Source organism: Vulpes vulpes, unplaced genomic scaffold, assembly GCF_048418805.1.
Source record: "Vulpes vulpes isolate BD-2025 unplaced genomic scaffold, VulVul3 Bu000000692, whole genome shotgun sequence".
Classification (NCBI taxonomy): Eukaryota; Metazoa; Chordata; class Mammalia; order Carnivora; family Canidae; genus Vulpes; species Vulpes vulpes.
Window position 1 is genome coordinate 665303 of NW_027325675.1, and position 8075 is coordinate 673377.

Genomic DNA, 8075 nt, shown 5'->3' on the forward strand with positions numbered 1-8075 from the left:
TTTTCATGACTGGAAAAATAGAAGCACTTTGAGACAAACATGTGCTTCAGACTATAATCCACTTTCCTTTCCTACCATGGCACTGACAGCATTATGAACCAGAAAATTGTTTGAGCAGCCACAGATAAGGAATTACAAATCTGGAGATTCAAGAGTTGTATAAAGCAGATGTAAGGTTAATTTGCATGGTTTAGTCCTCTCCCAGATTTTTTCAATATATTTCAATGGCTTAAAATTCTGAAAAACTGATAGAAAATAAAAAGGTTTCTATAGGCTCTCTGATTTCTTGCTGACTCATCTGTCTGAAGGCAAAGCCAATTACTATGGCTTGCATTTTCTTGTGCAGAAAGCAGAACATACTCATAGTTAAATAAGAGCCATTAAATATTTAGGGGAGGGAGAAAAGTTTTATGAATTGAGATGATGACAGCAAAAAACTATGTATGGGTATTTTCCTCTTAAACAACAAGAAAACACTTTTTTGAGAGTAACTTGAAAATCTCAAGCATGAAATATGATTTGATTTAATATCCATTTAATGATTTTTTAATTTTTTTAATTTTTTTATTTTATTTTATTTTTTTTTAAATTTTTTTTAAATTTTTATTTATTTATGATAGTCACAGAGAGAGAGAGAGAGAGGCAGAGACACAGGCAGAGGGAGAAGCAGGCTCCATGCACCGGAGCCCGATGTGGGATTCGATCCCGGGTCTCCAGGATCGTGCCCTGGGCCAAAGGCAGGCACCAAACCACTGCGCCACACAGGGATCCCCATTTAATGATTTTTTTAAATGTTGATTTTTTGGTTGGCATGTAAGAAGAAATATCCTCTGATATAAAGCTAAATTTTATCCTTGGGGTAATAAAAAAAACCAATATGGTCTTCTGAACAAAGAACTAGCTGAACAATTGGGATTCTATTTTTGGCCTCACCAGTGACTTACTTGCTCAGTGACCTCGGACATATCGCTTAAATGGCTTTGTGCCTCAAGGTTCCCAGCTGTAATATAGAGATTATAATGCCTGCACCTACTTCATGGGACTGTAGAACTATTTCAGTTGAGTTTGTTTAAAACCCCAAAGGTTTTTGAAACTATCAGAAATAACAGTTACATTCAAACAAGGTTGTATTTTATTAATTTCTTTTTACTGTTTGATTTGGCTTTCTTGTAGTCTTATATAATCCTTTTCTTACTAAAATAAGTCACTAGGATGAAATTAATAGGTAAAGATTTTCATGGGATATTAAGGAACAATTTTAACAGTGAAGGGAAATTAAGAATACACTTCTGAGATCCACTGATATAACTTCTACTCCTTGGCATATTTAACTCATGATTCAAAAGAGAATTGTAATATGATCATGTAACTTGGAACTTCTCACTAAATCTATAATTGGCAATTTTCTTTTTTTTATATTTTATTTATTTATTCATGAGAGACACACACAGAGAGAGAGAGAGAGAGAGAGAGAGGCAGAGACACAGGCAGAGGGAGAAGCAGGCTCCCTGCAGGGAGCCCAAGGTGGGACTTGATCCCGGGACTCCAGGATCACGCCCTGGGCCAAAGGCAGGTCCTAAACCGCTGAGCCACCTAGGGATCCCCTCAATCAAGATTTTCTCATACTGTCTCTATAAATGCACTAATAATGCATCTTCATCTCTCCAAATCCAGAAGACCTATTAAAGCCCTGTTCAAATGCCATGTCCTTCTAGATTCCTTCCCTCTTTGTAACACTATGTGTCATCCAATAAGGAGTTCTGAATAGTAGGAGGACTTGAGTAAGAGAGATAGCTCATTTTTTATATTCCTGACATTTCATGATTTCTTACAATTATAAATACATTTGCATACAAATATATATGTATACAGTTATTATTTATTCAAAATTATTCTTGAAAAGAACTTTGAAAAGTTCTTCTCGAACTCCAAACTAGAACTCACTACTCCAACCACAGAAATATCTTATTTGCTCTGTTCTCACAACACTTCTTAGAGTCTTAGACTTTTGCATTTTTACAAAACCTTAGAATCAAGGTACGGTCGACATTTCTCACCTGTAAGTGAAATAGTCTCAACTTAATAATCCTTCCTCCTGCCATATCCCTTAGTCTATTTGGTGTCATACTTTGGTTTTTATTCTTTGTTTTGTTTTTACATATTTAAGCTTTTTATCGTTGATTTAACTTCTTTCGGTCTCCAATATCATGCTGAAGTGCTGTCTAGTGTTCCTATGTGCAAAAGTGTACAATGTGTCTTACCAAGAAAATACATGTGGTAAGCTCCATTCAGACAAGAGTTATAGTGCTATTTGCCATTAATTCAAAGTTAATCCATCAACAATATATATTAAAGAAAGTATTTTTAAACAGAAACATAAAGTTATATATTGATCAGTTGATAAAGATGTTGTGATCAGTTCTCAGGAATATATCCTTGCATTATCCTTAGGAAAAGTGGTTCTGTATTTGCTATTTTGGCATGTGTGGTCACTTTATAGAACATAACTACCCACCAATAATAAGAAATGGCTGTACCTATTTTGTTTGTGTACAAACACTGCCTTCAGCAATATTTTAAAATCTCCCTTCTAATTCCACAGTAGTGCCTGTCTTGTGCACATTTCCAATTTTATGGTCATTTCAATTATAAACAAAAATTTGGCCAAGTTTAAAGCTTCAGTTTCATATTCATTTTAATGCTTGCCTCCTTCTTTCCCACAAAACTAGCCAGATAGCTATCCCAAGAATGAAACTGAGGCATACATCTTTTACTTTTTGTTATCTTGATATTCTGAGCCCCCTTCCGTGCCAAAATGGAAAAGGACATGTAGTTACTCATATGAATATTGGTGTAGTTTTCTTTTCTTTACCCTGCTGCTCTTGTTAAGACTAACTGGTCATTGATACTGTTTCTGTGCAGCATCCAGATGCTGGCTCTCTTTTCACATCCAATATTGCACCCTGCACTCTGCATGTGATTATATCATTGTACTCCAAAACAAATAGCCACATGTCTTTCTTCCTCAAATCATGTCATTCTTTAGATCTGGTATATGTGATATTCTATTATTTCTTCTTTTAATAGCTACCGTAGTAATCATTAATGCTATTGTAGATTTTTGCTTTCCCTCTTTTTGAGAAAATGATAGTATTATTCTTCGCCACTCCACACATTATATGAAGTCATGTGCTTCTTAGAGTAGAAACCTCTAAGAAGTAGGACATAATTTGCAATGTCCCCTTTCACTACCACAGCAATCTACATCACTGCAGACAGTAGAATCGTCACCAAATTATATTCTTGAGGGAGTATAATGTTGAGACAAACCTCCCAGTTCATAGTATCAAAAGTAAAGTGGTGCCTTAAAAAATAAAGTATGTGGCATTGGCTTATAAATTCTCCAGATTGTAAAAGACAACTTTAATCAGAAGTTAAAGACTGCATTGGTGAAATATTTGATAAAATTGTTTTTTGAAATAATTTACAAGGAAGACTGGATAACTAAGAAATGTTTAGATCTAAAGATTGGCATTGGTAGTATGTTTCAGTTTGGGGTGATTTCTTTAAGAAACGTATTTTGAAAAAAAGAGGCAAGCTGAAAAAAAGTGGCCAGTTTGCAAGTAGGAATAAAAAATAAAATAGAGATTTCAGAAATTCAGTGATTTCAAATGTTGAAATTTTTTTTTATTATTTATTTATTTATTTATTTATTTTTTTACTGCAGCACTTTATTTTCCTCACACAATGACGCGTTGCTGGGGCCTAATGTTCTCACATGACAGTAGAAAACCAAAATTTGTTGTCATCTCTTAAAGAATTGAGAATTGTGTACAAAAAACATTACATAAATTAAAAGGATGAATAAAATTACAGTTGTAAATGCAAACCGTTTTCCAACTCAAGGCAATTAACCACCCACCCACGGTGTTCTGGCAGGAAAACATCGGGTAAGACAGGAAAGTGGGTACTAAGGCTCAGACCTTCCCAACCCTGTTAGACCGGCAAGACAGAAATGACAACTGGTTCAGACTCTTGCCAGCCTCTAGAGAAATCCTGGAATAGGCGGCTCTTACGCGTGAATACCCTGCACAGATCAAGAACCCGATGGTCTTGTGGATTCTCCAAATCAGTTCATTTCTCTCCTATGAACATGTTCTCACCCTCAGCCGTGAAGTAACCGAGCCGCATGTGCTAAGGGTTTAAATCAAAGATATGTACAGGGTATTAAACATATACCAAGGGAACAGTTAACTTGGATACAAGGTCAAGATCAGCAACAAGTTCTACAATCCAGTGCTGATATCAGATACAAGCTTCAAGGACAAATTTCTTTTCAAAGGCTTATTCCAGTTTCATGAGGCTAGCATGAGGTGTATACATTTGCCAGGGCAAATTTATACTTCGGAATTCACTCATGCAGCAAATGCTACGCATCTGCTCGCAGTCCATTTAGAAGCATTTGCAGTGGATGATGGAGGGGCCCGACTCGTCGTACTCCTGCTTGCTGATCCACATCTGCTGGAAGGTGGACAGTGAGGCCAGGATGGAGCCTCCGATCCACACAGAGTACTTGCGTTCGGGAGGAGCAATGATCTTGATCTTCATCGTGCTGGGGGCCAGGGCTGTGATCTCCTTCTGCATCCTGTCGGCGATGCCGGGGTACATGGTGGTCCCGCCAGACAGCACCGTGTTGGCGTAAAGGTCCTTCCGGATGTCCACGTCACACTTCATGATGGAGTTGAAGGTGGTCTCGTGGATGCCACAGGACTCCATACCCAGGAAGGAAGGCTGGAAGAGCGCCTCTGGGCAGCGGAACCGCTCATTGCCGATGGTGATCACCTGCCCGTCGGGCAGCTCGTAGCTCTTCTCCAGGGAGGACGAGGACGCGGCCGTGGCCATCTCCTGCTCAAAGTCCAGGGCGATGTAGCAGAGCTTCTCCTTGATGTCACGCACGATCTCCCGCTCTGCAGTGGTGGTGAAGCTGTAGCCACGCTCCATGAGGATCTTCATGAGGTAGTCAGTCAGGTCTCGGCCCGCCAGGTCCAGACGCAGGATGGCTTGGGGCAAGGCGTACCCCTCGTAGATGGACACAGTGTGGGTGACGCCATCCCCAGAGTCCATGACAATACCAGTGGTGCGGCCAGAGGCGTACAGGGACAACACGGCCTGGATGGCCACGTACATAGCTGGGGTGTTGAACGTCTCGAACATGATCTGAGTCATCTTCTCACCATTGGCCTTGGGGTTCAGGGGGGCCTCGGTCAGCAGCACGGGGTGCTCCTCGGGGGCCACGTGCAGCTCGTTGTAGAAGGTGTGGTGCCAGATCTTCTCCATGTCGTCCCAGTTGGTGACGATGCCGTGCTCGATGGGGTACTTGAGGGTCAGGATGCCCCGCTTGCTCTGGGCCTCGTCGCCCACGTAGGAGTCCTTCTGGCCCATGCCCACCATCACGCCCTGGTGCCGGGGTCGCCGGAAGATGGACGGGAACACGCTCGGGGGGCGTCATCCCCGGCGAAGCCCGCCTTGCACATGCCGGAGCCATTGTCGATGACGAGCGCAGGATCTCCTCTTCCATGGCGATCGGCGGAGGCGGTGGTCGGGGACGTGGAAGTCGAGTGGCGGGAGGACGCGGAGCGCAGGCCAGCTGCGGTGAGTGAGCAAATGTTGAAAAAATTTACCGAATTAAGACCCCAATACAAAGAGATAACATTGAGAAAACATTTTGACTCAGAAAGGCAGATCAGTGTTCAGCCTTGGCAATTTTGCTCTAGCAACGACGATGTGATTTAGCTGAATGTGAAGTTCGTAAAAGATACACATGATTGGCTCCTCCAAGTCAATAAGAGCTGGCTCTAGCATCCCCCCTGTCTCTCATCTTCCAATAAGCGATCTTTGGCTTTCTCTCATAGTCATAGAAGGAGTTCCAGAAAATAGGCAGAGGTATTCAATAACACTTGAGGCCTAAATGCATAACTGATCCACTGTGATTTCCCTTATATTTTATTGCACAGAGCACATCACAAGGATGTGAAAAATCATGAATGTGGAAAATGATTCCAAATCATAAATGTGGAAAGTGATTCCAAACCATGATATGAGTTTCCATAAAGTCCTATTACAATGCATACACATTTGCTAAATCTAATAAATGTTAATTAAGGCTACTAATAGGAGAGAGAATTAAGAAAGAAATATTAAATGGAAAAAAAAAGAAATATTAAATGGTAATAGTTCTAGTTTTTATTTTTTGTGATATTTCAATTACAACAATATATATTCCATCTAAGCTGTGAAAGATGAAGAAATTTACAAAATTTCATTTTACCCATTAATCATCTGCCAACCATTAAACTTAGTCTTGTAAAAGTTGTTACATTTTTAGTTTTAAAGACTGTTTTTAGATAGATTTGCTTTGGTAACAAATAGCCCCCAAACTTCAATGGCATAAAACATTACTTTCAGTAATTTTAAGTACATTTACTTTTAATCAGGAGCTATATGTGTGTATGCTTTATATGCCTTTCCATTATGGACTGTGATTAAAGGAACAATCTCTGCTTGGGACATCTCTGTTGGCAAAAAGACAAAGCAAGATAGCTGGTAGAAACTTAGAGTTATCTTTTCTACTCAAGTATGTTAAGTCATATCTGCTCCCGATGAAATTGCCAGCTTGTTATTGAAAATAGTAAGAGTGACAATAATAATACATTAAAAAATGAACTTATTTCCTTAAACTAAAATATTATGGTGAATTTATATCAGATAGTCATAATAAGTATTTTAGGGAAGAGTAAGAGTGATAAGCTTATAGCAGACAATGGGTCATAGAAATCCTGAAATATTTCTGGAAAACATAAGGGAGGGACTCAATATTGGGGTAGGCCATTTTTCCTCCTTAGAAATAGCTCTCAGATATTTTCTTCTTTATCCTTGTCTCCACTCTCTGGAAAGTCCTTCTTTTTGTACAGTAACCCTAGACACATCTTAAAAGGGCAACAGAAAGCAAGGACCCCGAGTTTACATCCACATAAACCTAAAACTCTTCATACATTTTTCAAACACCATGACACTATATAATCTCACATTACCTAAACTTCATCACTAGGAAATAAGGATTCCATTAATTTGCTATTCTAATTTGTGAAAGAAACATATTCCAATAGGTCTACAACTGAAGTTCCAAATTCAGCTGCAACCTTATGCATCTAAAGACTAAGGGGAGTTTTATTAGTTTCTTAGGGCCACTGTAGCAAACTACTAAAAATTGGGTAGCTTAAAACAACAAAAATTTATTTTCTCATAATTCAGAAGATTGGAAGTTCAAATTAAAGTGTTGACAAGATTGGTGGTGACTGGAGGTTCTCTCCTTGTTCCTGGTGGTTGCTGGCCATTCTTGAAATTACTTGACTTGTAGATAGATCACTCCACTCTCTGCCTTTGTCTTTACATGATGCTCTCCTTTTGGATTTGTTTCTGAATCTCTTTCTTCTTATGAGAACACCAGTCATATTGGATTTAAGCTCCACCTTAATCCACTATGTTTTCATCTTAACTTGATTGTATCTACAAAGACACCACTTTCAAATAAAGTCACCTGCATGGGTTCTGAGTGGATATATATTTTGGGAGATTACTATTCAAGCCAGTATAGGAGGCTCAACCAAATCTATTCAGGATAAACTCAAAGACCCACATCAAGACCCATTTTAAACAAACTGCCAAAAGCCAAAACCAGAGAATCTTGTAGGTAACAAAAGAGAAATGACTTATCATATATAAGGGATCTTCACTAAAATTATAAGCAGATTTCTCACCAGAAATTTTGGAGGCCATAAGAAAGTGAGCTGATATATTCCAAGTTCTAAAAGAAGAAAAAGTATAAACCAAGAATAATATATCCAGCAAAATTGTACTTCAAAAATGTCATAAATTAAGATTTTTGTCTTATAAAAATCTGAGGGAATTTGTTGCCACTACACATGCTCTGCAAGAAATACTAGAGTCTTGAATGTCAAAAGGAAAATATAATAGATGGTAACTGAAAGATGTATGAAGAAACAAGGATTTCAGGA

At 38.8% G+C, this 8075-nt stretch overlaps 1 pseudogene; it reads right to left on the bottom strand.

Moving 5' to 3' along the window:
* Nucleotides 1-3797: 3797 nt before the first annotated feature.
* On the bottom strand, nucleotides 3798-5578 carry LOC140596527 (actin, cytoplasmic 2-like; annotated as a pseudogene).
* Between the last annotated feature and the right edge of the window lie 2497 nt (nucleotides 5579-8075).